A 19117-nucleotide genomic window follows, 5' to 3' on the forward strand; every position below is an offset into this window, starting at 1 on the left:
TGTCTTCATTATGACAAAAGTATGGCACACCTGAAGCCATCTTGATTGGAATAAACTGGTAACACTTAAAACATTTAATGTAAAAAGGAACACAATGAGGGGGTTCATTTTGCCATAGAAATTATGATTAATGCTGAAGAAAGAAAATGAGGGCACATTTTGAGAGACTTCTCAAATCCTCTTCTATTTCATTAAAAAATTCTGACATGCAGACTGAAACATGCACTTTTAATACCAGGAGCAGACTTCCATGGTGAACAGTAGTTTTACTACAGTGATCTAATGAGCAACTAGAGTACTAACTTTCAGAATTTATGGCAAATGTGTGACATATCTGAATACCTTCATGATGGAATCAAAGTAAAAAACTGAAAGCATTTCCTACTGAGGAGACTGCAGTACATGAGGAAATTAGGAAACTTCATAACAAATAAATCTCCCAAGATGGCCACCGGAGACAAAAGAGCCCAAATGTAGCCCAAAATCACCCAGATGTAGCCCAAATATAGCCCAATGACAGAAGTGTGCAAAACACTTATTATTTTGTGTTTTTGCAATGTTATATAGTGCAGACTTGTCAGGTATTGGAGTGCTTTACATGAGCATTGGTTACATCATACAAGAACAAATTCATTTTGGTTGTAGACATGGGGAGACTAAGTGATTTGACCAGAATCACAGAATGTCGAGCTGAAGCAGAAACTCCAACCTGGTTCCCCAGTTGCAAAGTCTGCAGTTCTGGAAGTAACACCACATCCTCTCCCCTAAGTGCAACATTTAATGAAGTGGTCAACTGGATAAAAAACATAAAGATAACAAATAATTTAAAAGTGCTTTGTTGGTATTTGAAAACTCAGAAAATATGTCCTTATTTTAGTCTTTTAGAGCACTAACCATAATTCTGATGCCAATAAGACCCTCTCATATATGTAATTTCTAAAGGAAATGCTCTAGGTATTACAGTTTTGATTACATCAAGATGACGTCAGGCGTTCCACACTTTTGTAATAAATATAGAATGTTAGCAATCTAGTTGTTCATTAGGATACTGTTGAGAGGCAGAGGCCAGGGGCACGGACTCTGAAAATTGAAGACAGGTAGGAGGGTGCAAAGGCAACAATTTAACCACACTGAGCAGGCAGGAAGGCCTGTGGCAGCACAACAGACTATGGAGGGCAGTGGAAAGGGGGGCAGGGGCAACAAACTAACAATACAGGACTTGCAAGAGAGGCTGTGGCAATGTAATAGACCATTGTGGGCAGAAGGAAAAGGCAATGGTAGTACAACCATACATGCCAACAGACCCGATTCAGCCAGGAAACGTCCAATGTTTTTAAGCTCAAATGGGCTTTATTTGATCTGTCTCCTGTCTACAATCTCCTCTTTTTCAATGTAACTCAAAGGGGAAAATCAATACCCCAGTTGTTTTTCAAAATCTCCCTCTTACCAAGTTCAAAATGTTCGCAAGTATGGTACATTGGATCATGGAAGGAAATGGGGTAGGGACATGGACTTGGATAACAGAGGACAGGAGGGACATGGAGAGGTGCACCAAACTGACCCTGCAGGGCAGGCATCAGGGTTTGCAGCAGCACAATACACCACACAGGGCATGCGGGACGGGAGTGCAGCACAACAATCCATAGAAAGCAAGAGGGAGGGGACAGGACCATGCACATGGACAACAGAGAACAGAGGGGCAAGAGGCAATGGTAGCTAGCTGACCACAATGGACAGACAGGAGAGAAAGCTGCAGCATAACAGACCATAAAGGGCAGGAGGGACGGATCAGTGGCATTATAATGGAACAGACAAGCCAGGAGGGAGGGAGTAGGGGTCTGCACATGTAAACAGAGGGCTGGGGGCAAGGGGGCAGGGCAGGAGCAGCAAGATAGCCATGGAGGTCAGGCAGGATGGGCACTAGAAGCAAGACACATCATGAAGAGCAACAGTGAGACTGTGATGGCATACACACAGACCATGGAGGGAAGGTGGGAGGGGGTCAGGGGCAGCTAACTGACCACACAGGGAAGGTGGGAGGGGCCATGGCAGCACAGAAGACCATGCATGGCAAGTGGGAGGGTTAGTGGCAGCACAATGGCTATGATGGGCAAGAAGGAGGGTGCAGGGGCATGCACAAAGGATGATGGAGGATAGAAGGGAGGGTCAGGACCTGTGCACAGTCAAGAAAGTTCAGGGGAAGGGGCCTCACAACAGACCGCACGGGGCAGGCAGGAGGAGCAGTTGCAGCACAACAGACCAGGAGGGCAGAAGGGTGTGGCAGTACAATGGACCATGTAGGACAGGAGGAAGAGGATAGGGGCATGGCATGTGGACAGGCAAGGTGGAGGTGGCAGGGACAGGTTACAGTCATCTGACAATGCTAGGCAGGTGGGAGGGGAGTGGCAGCTCAACAGAACACTCAGAGTAGATAGGAGTGGCAGGTCCATGGAACATGGTGGGCAAAAAGGATGGAGCGGGGGCATGCACAAAGACATCGGAGGGCAGGGGTAAGGAGAATAGGGGCAGCAAGCTAAGCACAGAGTTTAAGCAGGAGGTCAATGATGGGGCATAGAATTGGGCAATGGAGGGCAGGAGGAGTGGACTGGTAAATCATACTAAATTGAGGGCAGTGGCAGCACATCAGACCATGCATGGCAGGAGGGAGGAGGCTAGTCCATGGATTCACACAACAGAGGATAGGGAGGAGTGGGATGGGGCAGCAAGCTAACTGTTCAGAGAAGGCGGGTATTAGGAACTTTATTGTTTTTAAAACGTGTGTCTGTGCGAACTACTTAAAATATGAATAAGTATGCAGCATAATCTCACTTTTATTCAGGAAGAAGAGGACGTTTGTGACTGTGACTCCGGGCTCACTTGGCAGAAACACCCCCTGACCCTCCACCCCCTATCGCAAAATGTAATGCCCGTGAAAAGGGTAGGTGAACACATTGTTATATAGAACATAGTCCTGAGAGCACGATTGAAAATGAAAACTAGATATAGTGTATGGTATAAACTATGCACCAAAAAGTGTGATATAAGATGAACCGGGCGTGAAATATAATATGTAATACATTGTGCGCAATGACAGATTCATTGGAGAGCGCGAGATAGCACAGGCACTAGCGCGTGCTATGCGATATGTGCCTTGGAGTGTAATATGCACAGGGCAGTGTTGTGTAACCTAACTAGTCTCTAAAGTTGTAATATAAAATATGTGCTGGGGAGTGTAACGTTGCATATGCACTGTGACAAAGATATGGATCCCAGATTGTAATATGTATGGCATAGCACTGTGCGTTATAACATAGGCATCGAGGAAGGCACGTTAGATGGGGCAATATAACCCGTGCGAAGACAAGTGTGGCATGACATATTCACGGGGTGGTGTTACAGTGCACATGGGCTAGAGAGTGTCATAGCATATGCACTAGCTAGTGGAATACAACACAGAGGTGTGTGGCACTCAGCAGGCAATGGTGGGTGTAACACAGCATTGGGCTCTGCCAGGAGCTCGCTGTGACTCTCAAGTGATGTTCGTCCCCGTTCCAGAGAGTAAAATAAAAAGTATTACACATCCGGCAGTGGATGTGTGTTTTATTAACCGTGAGGGGGGTTTCTTGCATAGTTTTGGTCGAATTTTTGTCGAATCCCCTTTGAATGGCTTGGTGTGCATGTGTATTAAATGTGCCCGTCAATAGCTACCCATGTTTGTATAAATAAACGACAAGGGTGTCTACCGGGATTAGGCACGGTAGGTCATCAGACATGTCAGAGCTTCACTAGTGGTGTAAATACATTCCACGTGGATTCATTGTATGCATAGTCGCCTTTTAATGAATATCACGCAAATCGTCATGGTGATAGGTACGTACGGTTTGTCCAGCATGTCCTAGGTGTGTCTATAAATATATATATTTTTTAAAAATAATAAAAAACAGTGGCCGGCCCTGGGGATTGGGGTCAAAAAAATATCATTAGGAGACCGGCCCTGGGGGATGGGGTCATCAGGGCCAATAAATTAGAAGAAGAAGGGGAACCACACAGTCCCCCTTCTTAAAAAATTAAAATAAATAAAAGACTGGCATCGTGCCGGAGGCCACGCCCCCTCCTTGCAGCACTCTGCAAACGCGCCCCCTGGCGAGTTGTAAGTTGGGGAATTAATTCCTCTTCAATACTGAGGGTCCCTGAGGGCCAACTAGCCCAACAGGCATCTCCAGTATGCGCCAGGGAGCTGCGCTGCAGACAGGTGTTCTGAGGCCAAGCCCCTTTTTACACCTCTCTGCAACGCAGCTCTGTGGCGCTTACTGGAGGTACCTAGTGGTCTAGTTTGACCCTAGGGACCCTTAGGATTCAAGGGGACTTAATCTCTCAACTTAGAACAGCCACAGGGCGCGTTTACACAGTGGTGAAGGGAGGGGACGGGGCCTGAGGTGACGTGTGCAAACACGCACTATGGCACGTTTTAAATTGGGGATATAATTTCGCTTCAATACTGAGGGCCCCTGGGGGCTAACTAGCCCACCAAGTGCTTCCAGTAAGCGCCACTGAGCTGCATTGCAGAGAGGTGGTCCAGGCCGTGCCACTTTTTACACCTCTCTGCAACGCAGCTCTGTGGCACTTACTGGAGGTACCTAGTGGGCTAGTTGGACCCTAGGGACCCTCAGGATTCAAATGAACTTAATCTCGGACACAGGGCGTGTTTACACAGTGGTGAAGGGAGGGGACGGGGCCTGAGTTAACGTGTGCAAAAACGCCCTGTGGCCTGTTTTAAGAGGTAGTTTTAATCCCCCTGCCCTATTATATACTAGGGGCTTACAGAGGAGGTCATGCTAATCACAGGGGGACCCCAACGCATAATGTTGGTGTTTTTACTGTATTCTAAGTGTCTTTTAACATAGCACTGGCTCTAGGACTGGCTCTAGGACTGGTTAGTCAGACTCAGTTACCACCAGTATCCGTCTGAAAAAGTTGAGGGTACAGTTGCAACAAGGCTTCTTTCTGCTCTTCTTTTTGTTCTTTCTGCACGTTATCCTTCTTCCTGCACTTTTCTTCGTCTTTGAGGACTTCTGTTGCTTCTTTCGGCATTACTTTTTTTTCTTTCTGTGCATTTTTTCTTCTTTCTTCACATGTCCTATCTCTGTAGGCATAGTTAGAAATTAGCATTTAAAAAACCTTTGAAATTCACAGAAAAAACCATAGGTTTCAGGCACGTTATAGTTAGGAATTAGCATTTAAAAAACCTCAGAAATTCACTGAAAAAACCATAGGTTTCAGGGGTGTTATAGTTAGCTGGACTTTTCACTTGTACAAAACCATTGAAATTCCCCCGTTATAGTTAGTTCAGCTAACTATAACTCGCGCGCCCGCAATGCACTGCTGATGACGTCACATATTACATCACTCATGACAGAATTACTGAAGAGGTTGTTGCAACTGGTATTGGTATGTCCATTGTTTTGAAAATTTGAGTCTCTATTTTTGAATGTGTGTATCAAAGGTTATATTAGGGTGAGAGGAGGTCTGCCACTCTATCACAAGGATGATGTCATCAGTGATGTCATCAGTGATGTCATTTGAGATGTCATCAGTGATGTCATGAGTGATGTCACTGACCATGTCATGAGTGATGTAATATGTGACGTCATCAGCAGTGCATTGCGGGCGCGCGAGTTATAGTTAGCTGAACTAACTATAACGGGGGAATTTCAATGGTTTTCTACAAGTGAAAAGTCCAGCTAACTATAACACCCTTGAAACCTATGGTTTTTTCAGTGAATTTCTGAGGTTTTTTAAATGCTAATTCCTAACTATAACGTGCCTGAAACCTATGGTTTTTTCTGTGAATATATATATATATATATATATATATATAGGTAAAGTACTTTTACACAGTTTATGCCTTCACCACGCATGCCTTTGCATTGTAATGGCATGCTTGGTAAAGTCATATGTGGACTGAAAGTTTGCGGGGGGATGGTATCACGTAGTAATTCAATTTGCATTGGAAATAAAAATGCGGGGTGATGGTGTGTGGGGTAATGTCTTACAGAATAACAACACATATTCCTCCCAGACTACCAAAGGTGCTTGGTTCAGCGTACGTGCAACTGTACAACTTGTTTGGAATGTGCTTTTGCTGCGCGCGCTAGCACCCATCGAACATTGAGGGGTCTGCAGCATATTATGTATGGCTCCCCCATTTTTCCCCTACCACTGCCTAGTAGCTGGAAGCAGGGGCAGATACTTTAGTGGGCAATACATAGGATAGAATGATAAATGTGTAAAAAGTAAATTATAGGTATGTTTTTCACTTCGGGGTGCTGAGTGACATCATATACAACTCGAGAATCGCTCTTGTTGTCTATTTGATGCCACATAGAACCCACAGAGTAAAAAACATCCCCGTAATTGACTGTTAGCCATCTGCAATTCAATATATGACACCTCCTATTGTGCAAAGACAAATGTAAGTAGGAGGTGTGCCTTTTCCTGCACTTCATAAATGTAACAGCACTTGATACTTCTAGATACCTTTTGCAGGTAACACATTCATCCCTCAGGTGCATAGTCTTTAGCCTTCTACAAAATATCCTGTACCTAATCTGTCTCAGAGTGGATAGGGACATTCTGGCAAATCAGATTGGTCATGGGACGGCTACTCATATACCTAGTGAAATAACACCCCTCTAGTAGGACCTTCTCTGTATGTTATGGCCATCCAGTGTCCCTTTGTTTCAGACTGTAAGCAGGGTACTTTTGCTGATTTGCACATTTTATCTTGTTTTGAAATAAGATTTGCTGAACTTGTGGGGCTGGTTTCGGTAACTATTAGTCTGGGCTGAAACTCACCTCCAAACTGCTAGTGGTCTTTTATTCTTTTTTATTGCCTGCTAATTTTACTCTTCTTCATACCTGTTGTGTCTTGTAGATAATCTTCTTTGTTCTTCCTCCCTCTCCTTACTTTTCCTGCTCTTTGGTCCGCCGCGGCTGCAGTGCCGTTTTCTGCTGAGGGGGCTAGACTGGAGCCTGTCTACACTTCCTGTGTGCCATAGACCACCGCCATTTTGGGTAGGCAGTCTAGTTTCTAGTTTATTTTTCCCTCTCTATCGGCTCTCAGTCCCTTAAAAAGAGCTGCAGGGGTGGACGTGCATGGTGAAAATTTGGATGATCCCTTTGTCACCCAACTCTTAGCCGATCTGCTCTCCATCGGTTTGAAGCAGCTGGTGATCGCCCTACACATAGAGCCGGTCTTATGCTGGATCTTATTTTTACGAATGCTGAAGAAGTAGTTTGTGACTCCCTGCTGCTGATTTCCTGGTCAGACCACTATTTGATCTAATTCTCCATTACACGAAATAAGAAATGTGAAAACAACAAAAAAGCCGCAGCGAAACTGGAACTCTGTCACCCTTTCTACCTTTTAACTCTCCATCTCTTCCCTATGTAGATGTGGACACGGCATTACCTATTTACCAGGATTCCTTAGTGAATGCTATTGACTCTCTTGCTCCCATTAAGCTATCATCTACAGCTATTTCTAGAAGCTCTGCATCAAGGTACTCAGATGCCTTACGTCAAGAGAAATCAATGTGTAAGCGCCAAGAGCGCAGGTGGCGTTCTACTAACTCTCTTAAAGACAAAGCTGATTATCGCTCCAGGCTGGGAAACTACGACAATAAGATCAGGGTTGCCCGGAAAGCCTTTTTAGCAATCTCAAGTGAAAAAGCAGGAAACTCCACCAAAGAACTTTTTAAAGCTTTAAATATATTTGTGAAACCCCGCGCCTGTATTGCTACTACTGAGGCCTCCCACGAGTTCTGTGAGAAGTTAGCCAATTCTTTTGAAGATAAAATTGAATCTATCTATAAAAATCTGCCGGCTACCTTGGACAGCTCTCAGCATAATATTGATTTTAATCACCTCCATCCGATGGCCACGTATAGCCCGAGCAATTTCTCGCTTTACTCTGAGGGTCAGGTGTTAGATATGCTATCTCATGCGAAGTGCGGATAACATCTGGACCCATGTCCCCCAAAAATAACATCTAGCTTAGCAACTTGTCCATCTCCTGTAGTCACAAACTTATATAATCTTTCTCTGACTTCAGCTACAGTCCCCAAAAATGGAAGCATGTATTGGTGTCTCCATTGCTCAAGAAACCCTCTGCCAACCCTAAAGAGGCCATAAACTACCGACCAATCTCACTGTTACCTCTCCTGGCCAAATCTCTAGAAAGGTTTATTAGCAAACAATTTACTGCCATTCTTGAAAAAATCACATTCTGGATTTTTCACAATCCGACTTTAGAGAGCTTTATAGTACAGAGAGCACTCTGTTGGCTGTGGTTGATAATATCAGGTTCTCTCTTGATAAAGGTACCCCTATTATGTTGGTGCTGTTGGATTTGACGGCAGCATTCAACACAGTCTCCTATGCCATCTTAATTTGCAGGCTTAATGAGGCTGGGTTACATGGATGCGCCCTACATTGGCTCTGCAGCTTTCTTACCAATCGAACACAACAGGTCTGCCTGGACCCTTTCAAGTCTCATAGTATGCACTTGCATAGGGGAGTACCTGAGGGCTTGTGTCTAAGTCCAACCCTTTTTTAGGTCTCGCCTGGCGTTAGCAGCGCGCATGCGTTGCTCTCGCAATGCGAGGGCCTTTTGGAATTGATACGATTTCAGAAGGGGGCTTTAAGCCACGCCCTTCTTTTCGATTGCCTCGCGTCCTCATTTATGTTAAACGAGGGCACGTGATTGGCAACCGGGGTTTTTGGTGTCCTCCTTGTCCACTTTTAGGACGGCCCATTTCGACTGGCCGATGCCATGTTTGTTTCTGTGACGGAGGGGGGTGTGCTCCTAGCGTGTTGTGCAACAAAGAGGTGTATGGCTTCCTGCCCATGCCGCTGCGCACGCACCGCAGCCTCCAGGACGTGCTGCTGGAGATATCGGGTGAGTGGCAGCGGTGGCGCTTTCTACTGACCCCTGTCTCTGGTTATGCTTTGTTTTTAGTTGTGCCTTGATAAATGTTGCCGTACTACGAAAAACTGCAATAAATTGTAAATCAAGTGGAAAAACCATAATCAAACCGTGTGATGTGGTAAACACTGAGTCTTGTGTAGGAATCCCAGCACCAGTTGCCAATTTGGGTACGTTACAATCTGCTTTTGGAACAGCACTTGCTTCCGTGGATAACAGTCGCCATCCCTGGAGGGTCTGGTCTGCTCGGGTTTTAGGGACTCTGGTGTTGGCTGCTAACTCAGCCTATGTATATGCTGTGTACATTTGCCATTTTCTAGATATGAATCAAGTGTTTGCACAGTTATGGGTGTGGGATTGTCCTCCAAGGAGTATGCCAGGTCCATGCCTCCAGAGAAGCAGGTGGAGCCATTACGTTTTTCTTTTCAATATTTTTTATTTATGCAAAAAAAAAACTATACTTTTGAAAACCGTTCCCAAATCCTGTGGATTTTGATATTTGCATTACGTAGGTGTTCAGAAAGTCTCCAGGCATTGCCAGGACTCTAAAAATCTGAGCATGGGAAGTTACTTTGGGAAACTGGTTCAGGCAAAAATGTCAGAAATCATAGTTCAATGAGGATGATTTAAAAAAATATGTAATGAGAAATGGTCTCATTGTCATGTAAATGAGACATGTATAACGGCACTTTTTAAAGGGGTCACATTTATTTCTATTCTGTCATCGAAGGGAAGGTAGGGGGTTGGGAGTCAGGCTTTGATACTGATGGTTGAGTCTGATTCGAAAGTTACATGGGCATTTCCTCTAAAATGAGATCACTTTCTCAACATTTTGTCACAGGCTTGCACTCAAAAAATAGGTAACGGTGTTGGTAGAGATAAAGGTAGTAAAATGTAATCCTCCAAAACGAAATGGTAAAGGCATGTTTTTTCGGAGGACCCTATACAATCACCAATATCTGAATCAGACCTTAGCTTTGCAGCCATGGCAGCTGCACTACTGTACAGATCAAAACTATTCATCATGTTCCCCAGCCAGAGAATAATACCTCACAGTTGAGATTAAGTCGGTGGAATGTCCCGAGTCCAATTATGCAGCGGAGTGTCCAGGAAATTTGATTCATATACATGAGATTGAATCTGCAGAATATCCAGCCATCCCAGTTCTGACTGATAATTTGAGACTCTGGAATTTGTAAGGGAACCGGTACTAGCCAGTAGGGCGTAGGCGCTTGGATATTCGGTGTACGTGAGACTGAAGTGTAATTTCCAGCGGGTCTCAATTCTTATAAGAGAGACAGAGGCTTTGGTTGTTGTGGGGGATTAGTGTCTAAGAATGAGATCGAGGCAGTGTGGTGTTAAGGGGTAGGTGCAAATGAGGCTATCGGATGTCTAAAGACCTCTTGTTGTACAAATGGTGAAAAGTAACCTCTGTATGATTCAAAAATGGCTGAAATCTAAGCTGGAACAAGACATTCCATAGAAGGGCATGGGACCTTTTGGCATGTGGGAGCACACTATACAAAACAATTGGCCTCTGTTTATTGTTTTATACCCTTGAATAACATGGAAAGTCATTGGGTCCACCTTTGTTTGGTCCTCAATTCTCCCTTGGAAGCTCGTTCAGAAATCCTCTGCTTCAATTCCTGGGGAGATTTTGCAAAGGACTTTGCTCAGTTCACATCTGGGCGTTGCTTTCACGCCTCTACCACTGCAACCTGAAACCACAGAAAATACTGTACCATTAAGTAGGCACACAGGAGAAGTGATTTTGGGGAGATGGTTATAAAACACCAGCAAGAAGAGTAAATCTTGTTTAAACCTTGAGTGTCAAGTCAAGTCAAGTCAAACTTTATTCGATTAGTTAAATCCATCAAAGTACATATCACAAAACAAAACAATTCAGGCACAGCACATACATACCATTAAAATGACTCAATCAGGTTATGGTGCCTTCCTTGAAATTGCATTGAGTGGTCTTCTTCCTTTAATGAACGAGAATGGTTTCTTCTGCAATATGTCACGGTTTGCCTCCATCTTAGACAGGGAGATGCGGCATCTTTACTTACACTGTTTAATTAAAATGTTTAAACTTTATTAATCTCTAATGAAATTGGAATGACAGCCTTCAGCCCTAGTACACAATATGAACGTTCTGAAATTTGTTTGACACATATCTTCCAGTCAATAGCCATCTTTTTGGTGTTCAACAAATTTTACGAACACTTGTAAGAACACAGCAGTTTGAGCTTTTTCTCCAATTGTACGGAAACTGTTAGTGCAAATGAGCATTGGTTAAGAGAGCTGGCCAGAACTGGGGCGCCATATTGAACAAGCATTTGCAATGCAATAGGTCTCGCATTTACGCAAGTTTAAGCTATTGGCATTGTAAATGACAATGCGTTTTATTTATGTTTCAAAAACCAAAACATACATAAAAGGCATTATCATTTACAATGCCAATAGCTCAAACTCGCGTAAATGCGACACCTGTTGCATTGCAAATGCTTGTAATATCTATATGGCACCCCTTGCCTGGATTGTGATAGCCTGTGATGTAGAGATAGTGTCGTATGCTGACAACACTCCTCTTTTTCTTCGTACCAGACCCAAACAAAGTGGAAAGCAAGTTTGTTAATTGTATGAGTGACGTCCCTGCATGGATATCTAGTAACTATCTTCAACTGAACAGCGGCAAGACCGAGCTCATGCTTTTTGGGAAAGCGTCAGAGGTCTGGTCTGCTGACTCGTGGCTGCCTGAATTGGGCCCAGCCCCTTCTCCTAATCAGTCTGTGAAAAATCTCAGAGTGAAGCTGGATCGGTCTCTCTCCATGAAGGACCAAGTAAACGCCAACTGCGGCTCATGCTTCGCCTCTATGAAGCTTCTAAAAAAGGCTCTTCCTTGGCTCCCTGATAGTGCCAGAAAAACTCTGGTCCAAGCTCTTATAATCAGTCACCTGGACTACGGGAATGCTCTATTAACATCAGTAACTGACTACTTGTTGACGAAGCTGCAGGTGGTACAAAACACAGCCACTAGACTAATTTGTGATCTTCCCTCTCGTTCCCCCTCTTCCACTATTCTTCCGGATCTCCATTGGTTGCCTGTCAGAAAACGGGTCATTTTTAAACTTTGTTGTCTGACACATAATGCACTTCACAAATCCAAACCCGTCATCTTGTCCATGCGTTTAATACCTTATCGACCCGCGAGATGCCTTAGACCCTCGGATAAGGCTTTTTTGACTATCCCTCACAATCGGACCTCAAATCAAGGGGTAGATCTTTTTCCTACAATGCTCCCTATCATTGGAATACCTCTCAATTAATCGTCGCTTATGCTCAGACAATATCACTTTTAAGAAGGCTTTGAAGACCTGGCTGTTTTAGGAAGTTCCTCCTGCCCAGAAGTGCAGCACCGAGATACTCCTTCTGGAGTGATTTGTGAGCTATATTAAATGACTACATTATAATTATTATTATTCCCTCACCCTACATGGTCTCCAGCTTCATAATTTCTCAGACTAGTACAGGTTTCACAGGCAGTACCTCTATCATTATTTGTCTCTGCCAGTAAAGACGAGGTAGTGAAAGATGCAGGGTGATAGAGGAGACAAGAATAAAACGCATAAGGGAGGCAAAGAGGAGGTAAGTTGTGAAAGGGGTCTAGAGAAGGGAGGATGAAGGGAGGCAAGGGAGGCTTTTGAAAAAAGGGAAGCAAGGAAATATTATCTATGCGAGCAGGAGGAGAGAGGATTACACAGAAGAGGAAATAAAGGAAGAAAGTGAGAGGAGCAAAGAAAAGGGGGTGGGGGAAAGAAAAATGAGTGGGAAGGAAGAAAATGTAACAATGAGATGGGGAAAGGAGCGAGTGATAGTAAGAAGGGGAAGGGAAAAAGAGGGTCCCTCTCTCTTTTCTTATCCATCCATCCATTATCTCTCCTCCTTTCCTCTCTCTCTAGCTCTAGATTGCTTCTCCTGTTCTCTTTCCCTCCTCTATTCTTGTGTATATACCTTAATGTACGCACTACAATAAACTCCGGGGAGCCGAAGACAGTGCCAGAGCAGAGACACCAGCTTTCTGTTGTGGGTCTGCAAAAACCGGCCTTCAATGGCTCCAGCCAGGCACCTGTGAAAATGCCTGGATAGATAAAGAGCAAGTCTAGCCCTACCAAACGTATGGGATGGCTACTGGTGCTAATTTATATCCCCCACAGTTGTACTTTCCCTCTTCCAACATGTTTGCAGTTCTTCAATTTAAAAATATTATGTATCTTCTTAGCATTGCAAATTCTATCATAATTGCTGTATAGTGGTCTGATGATGTAGTGTCCAATTCAGAGACTGCATTTTGTAGAACAAAAAGTAGTACTACTCAAGTAGCACAGTATGCAATTAACAAACCGACGGTTAGAGACCTCCACCTCGCCTTTTTTTTTCTATTTAGAGGTTTTCCACCAAGTGTGCGGACGTCTCCACACACATGTGCATGATTTAGTGGTAAATGTGAAAGAAGTTGCTGGAAAATGGGGAATACTTACTACTAAATAGGAGGGGTTTAGGGAATAAGAAAGAGGGGCTTAGGAGGGACATGCTAATACAAAGTGCAAGTAGACAAATATGTAAAACAATTGCTATTCAAAGAATACACTTCTAATTAAGGATGAGTGATAGATTGCGCTCCACCCGTGTAATCGACAGAATTTGGCCACTCCGCGTTACACTTGTAACATGGAGTTCCAGCCAAATTCCACTGAGATTTTTCTCACACACGTCTCAAAAACTGTAAGTTTGCAAGCGAGATCTGGGGTCCCCGGTGCAATTTTCGGTCACTAGGAGGTAAAAAAATATATGGAATTAATATATTAATATAATAATGTCTAATTGCTAATAAATTTAATTTAAAAATACACTAAACTTTTACTAAAATATGAATAAAAATAAAAATATTCGTTTTAATTATTGTTGAAAAGGCCATATTTATTTATTAAATTAAGAGTTAAATTATTTTATTTTTTAATAGACATTTAATTTGAGGATTTATTGCACTATCAAATTTAATTTGATTATTTCCGGGTTAAAAATAAATACTTTAAATTATTTCATGTTTGCATTATACTTTTAAGTCTTTTTATTTATTATATAGAAAAATAATAAACATGATTACATTCCCAAATTCTTTCACATAGGGAGTTCTACATTCTGTGGCTGCGGTCTCCCCTCCGCTGGCTGACATGTCCGCCAATTAGGCAGAAAGTAAAATTAAGTTGTAGTTGCTTGCAGTAGTTGAGAAGGTGGAGACATGCAATTCTATACCTTGGTGTAAATCTCCATCAGAATGGAGAGTTGCACTTAGGTGTAGTAGTAAATATACATAGGAGTAAAAATAATACGTATACATTTATCAAGCTCATTGTATGTAGCTTGCACTAAAAAAAATGTAAATACAGCAAATTTAACCATGGGAGGAACCAATTGAGTATGTTATTTCCGAATCTTACTAGTCTTTGCCTGAGGTAATGATCTGGTGTTTTTCTCTGGTCACAGGCACCATGGGGCATATCAACAACAACCGGCGATAATTATCTCTAAGCGCACTTAGCGCTAGGATAATTATCGCCGGCTAGCGTGAATTTTTATCGCTGAGATAGCGTGCTATCAGCAACGCTTATCTCAATAGCGATAAAAATCCTCACGCTAACAGGCTAACGTGAGATTATCGCTGGAAACCCAGCGATAATCTCACGTTAGCTTGTTGATAGGGACTCATAAACTTAGCCATGATATCCTCCTTCCATAGGATATCATGGCTAAGTCTGAAAAATACCAGACGTAAAAAAGCAGCGTTAACCGCGGTTAGCGCTGCTTTTTTTGTCTCTAACAGGGTTAGCGACATTCTAGATAATAGGAGAAATGTCGCTTAGCGACATTTCTCCTATTATTTTACTCTGGAACGCCCCCTTTGCATCTCATTAGAGATGCAAGGGGAAGCGTAGAGTAAAAGGGTGCTAACATGCAAATTTGCATGTTAGCACCCTGTTGTTGATAGGGCGCAAGTTTTATTTCTCCTTTTTTGGCTTTTAAAGCCAAAAAAGCAGAGATAAAGCCCTTGTTGATATGCCCCCATATGAGTAAAAGGTACAGTGATGCTATTGACAGGTTGCCGTTACTTTTTGCATAGTACTGTGGTGAGGGTTGCATCGAGAGAAGAGAGGTGCTGTAAAGTAGGCAGATATGACGTAAGCATCCCCTGTTCTGTTTAAAGGCTGCTTGGAGCTTCTCTCCTAACATATGCTGATGTACTTACTGAATGCCTGCAATGGGCCTGCTCTGATGGACGTAATATTAATAACTTCAAAAGGTCAGTAGCCTATGACAGACGCAGCCTGACATGGTCAGAGCTGAATACCTTGTACTATAAATGTCGAGTTCAATCACTAAAATAAAATCAGCCCTGCTAAAGAACGTAAAAGCAGTGTTCCTAAAGGGCAGGTTTACCATCTTACTGCATAAAATGTAATTTGTCTGCATTTATGACTGCCATATCAAAGGAAAAGTTCTCTTAGGGCTTGATACTCCCATTGGGCAACTCCAGCATGTAGTTCATACTAGTGAAGGCACAATGATGTCATGTTTGGCTCAGTGCAAGACTAGTCTACCCAAAATTCCAACTGGATAGAAATGTGCAGATTGCTTACCAACAATCTACATTGCATTGAGTCGTCTCCTGCTTCATCACAGCTGTTATAAACCTGAGGATGAGTCTGTGGCTGAGGAAAGACAAACATCACAAGGCGCTAATGTAAGCTAAGCCCAGGAGTAAATATATACCTGTGCCAGTGCTGTGAGAAATAAAGGATTCAGTGAAATGCAGACTATGGTATGCAGCCTCCCTTTTGCTTATCACAGTAAACAGTTCTTCCAAAATTGAGGATCTCTCAAAGCTGTGCGAAGTCCATGGAAAACACAACAAGGCAAGTTGTGCGTGTGAACCGCATCTCCTCACAGGAAGAAAGGAGCATCTTTGAATATTAAATACCCTCCACTTTGTATCATAGCCTGAAATGCACCAGAAGAGCACAGCAAACAAGCTTAGAACTCCTTAGGGTTTTCTCCCGAGGACATTTTTGAAAACATGGGCCAGTTCTTAGTGGCCACAAATGAATGACTACTAAACTACCGAAAAAGTAGTCCAAACTGGTATTTTACAGCATACTTTGGGAAAAGATTTGCAAGCAACCCATCGAATTTAAAGGAAGTACTAAAGAGACACTAGTGAAATATTCTAACACTATAATCATGTTCCATAGACTTCTGAAGCGCCCAAGGGGTCTTCGGGATTGATCTCTGTAAGAACGTGTGCTCTCAAAGTGGGTTAAAGTTGCTGGGCAAAAAGAAATGACAGGCTTCTCACTTTCACTGCTGACAGAGAGGTTTGTGTGGCACCTATCGTGGCCTCTGCCTGACCTTCCTGGTTCACAGAGAGCTTGCTCATGTCTGCCATACAGGTCCTCACTTACCTAAAAGTGCCTCTGTGGAGCCAGAGGGAATCATAGGTAGGTTTGAGTTAATGAGAATGAAAGGGAGGTTGTGGGGCAGGTTTTGCACCTACATATTGAATCAAAAATATCATCTGACCATAATGTTGCGGTCAAAATATTGTGACCGCAAAAAGATCATGGACCAAAATACTGAAAGTAAGTATATCATTTTTAAAAGTGTTTTATTATAATGTTTCAAATATCATTTACTTCAATATTGTTTTTATTATCATTTTTATTGTATTCCATTATGCTTTATTTTAAATTATAATGTTCTATATATATTGTTGTGAGGTATATTTCTTGTGTTATTGGCTTAATTGGGGAGTTGGGTAAGTAGTGTTTTTATTTTAAATATTAATTCATTTCTGTTAGATCTTTTAATTGTTACCTATTTGTTTTGGCATATTTATAATATCCTATTTATAATTATACATTCAACTTTACTTTTGGGTTGTTGGGTATATTGGAATGTGAGTGGGTAGTATTTTCATAATTAGATTGTAATTAGATTAGATTGTAATTAATATTAATTGATTCATGTGTTAAATATGTTATATTTTAATTGTTAATTATTTGCTTAACTGTGTGATTGTTTTTCCAATTATCTATTAGATTTTTATTTCCAGTATTTACCCAACATTATCCTGCATAGAGCTTACCTTTCTCCTTCCAAAACTAATTGCCTATTTCCCAAGGCAAATGAGGTATGCGCCCGCTGCGGGGCAAAAAATGCCAATTTACGTCCCATATTATCAGTAGCGGCCGACACAGGTATGAGCAGTCAGGTGGTGGGGCGGGGCAGGGCGGGGGGAGGGCGGGTAAATCAACATACAATGGGAGAAGTAATATTGTATAAATAAATAAATAAACGAGTCGGCGATGCAGCGAAAGCAAGGTAAGCAGTTTTATTTTTTGTAATATAATTTTACTTCTCCCTTCGTATGTCGACTCATCCGACCCCTACCCGCCCCATCCCCCCCACCGATCTTACCTGTGCCGGCCACCACTGCATATTATGGGATGCTGTCACTGTTTTCCTTCTGGGGCGGGATGTTTAGCCAATTGGCTAAGCTCACTAGCTTTCCTCAACTGCAGTCCTGCACAATGGAGATCGTTAATCTACCTAAACAAAAACAGACAAAAACCGTAATGTGCTAACTAGGCCTAGCACTCATTTTTGCAAAATACACCATTAACAGTAAATGGAAATCCCTTCAACCCCCATCCCTTGTGTAGTGGAGCCAAGACCTGGTCTACTGGGGGGAGGTGGAGGGCATGGCCCCCAGTTGGGAATAGGTCCATGTTTGTCACAAACACCCTTTTGCGACAATGGGAATGGTCTGTGGGTGCCTCTCACAGTGTCCTCGAATGCCAAAGCGCCCACTCCTTGAATAGCCCCCACCCTTTATACAACCTAGGAGGTTTAGAGGCCTCCCCCCTCCACTACTCACCCTTACTGGACTCCAAGAGGCATCCCTTAATCGTCTTCCATTCCCCAGACCATAGCATGGTGCGCACAGATGCCCCCTCCAACCCTAAGACATCCATCTCTATTTATCCTGGCCACTATAAGTTAACCTCCCTACTTAACTCTAGTATACTGTCCCAGCCTACTAGCTGCCTTTCTTTTCCTCTTTATTGTGTTTCTCAAGTTAATTATTGTATTATATAAGTCATGCAGAAATACCCGTACCAGCCCCACCGTTCCCTAGTGCCACCGATTCTCATATGCTTGCCTGGCAACACACTACAGTTAAACACCCCTCATTACACCCTCCCCATTATCATTACAGTTGCCAATTTCACATTCTCCCGTGGGGACCGAGAAAATGTTGTACTATAATACGATGTTTATTGACTAAAACTGGATGTTCTGTTTTTTGTTTAATCTTCCATTCACTCTGTACACTGTGCAGAACATTGTGAAAGAAATTAATTAAAATGATCTTATAAAGAAAAAATAAGATTTATTTCTCAGCAATCCACAGCCCTCAATGTATGCATGTTGTTTTCTGTCATGCATTAGATGAGACCAGGTGCAGCAGCAACAGCAGTATTTCTGGATGCCACCAAAATATTTGATTCACTTGAATGTCCTTTCCTCCGGCGGTGCTGGATCATATGGGTAAAACTACTCTACTCTTTTCCCACAATGAGACGTCGAATAAATAGCTTTCTTTCACATACTATAGAAATCACATGGGCACTATGCAAGGGTGCCCCCTACCCTCTATCCTCTCTTTTTGCTTTGGGGATGGCCCTCCGGAAGCAACGTTGTCTGCCTTCATGGTGATAGAGGAATACTCTTTGGGAACGCACAGATAGCGCTATCTCGCTATAAATCTACCTTTTTCATTAGATCTTCTATTTTGTTTGGTGGACTGTTAGGCTAAAAATAAATTAGAAAACATCAGCAATGCCCCCTCTCACTCCAGCTACTGGTAGAGCAAATCTGGACTTCTTACTGCAGTGGGAGGAATGCTTGGTGTGGTATCTGGGCATCCGGGGTCACCGGCATCCTGAAATGGTCATTAGATGCAATTATGGAATAGCCTCAGAACTTTTCATCTAGTAGACTACTGGATCA

The sequence above is a fragment of the Triturus cristatus genome, chromosome 2_2 (assembly GCF_964204655.1).
Source record: "Triturus cristatus chromosome 2_2, aTriCri1.1, whole genome shotgun sequence".
In the NCBI taxonomy this organism is placed as follows: domain Eukaryota; kingdom Metazoa; phylum Chordata; class Amphibia; order Caudata; family Salamandridae; genus Triturus; species Triturus cristatus.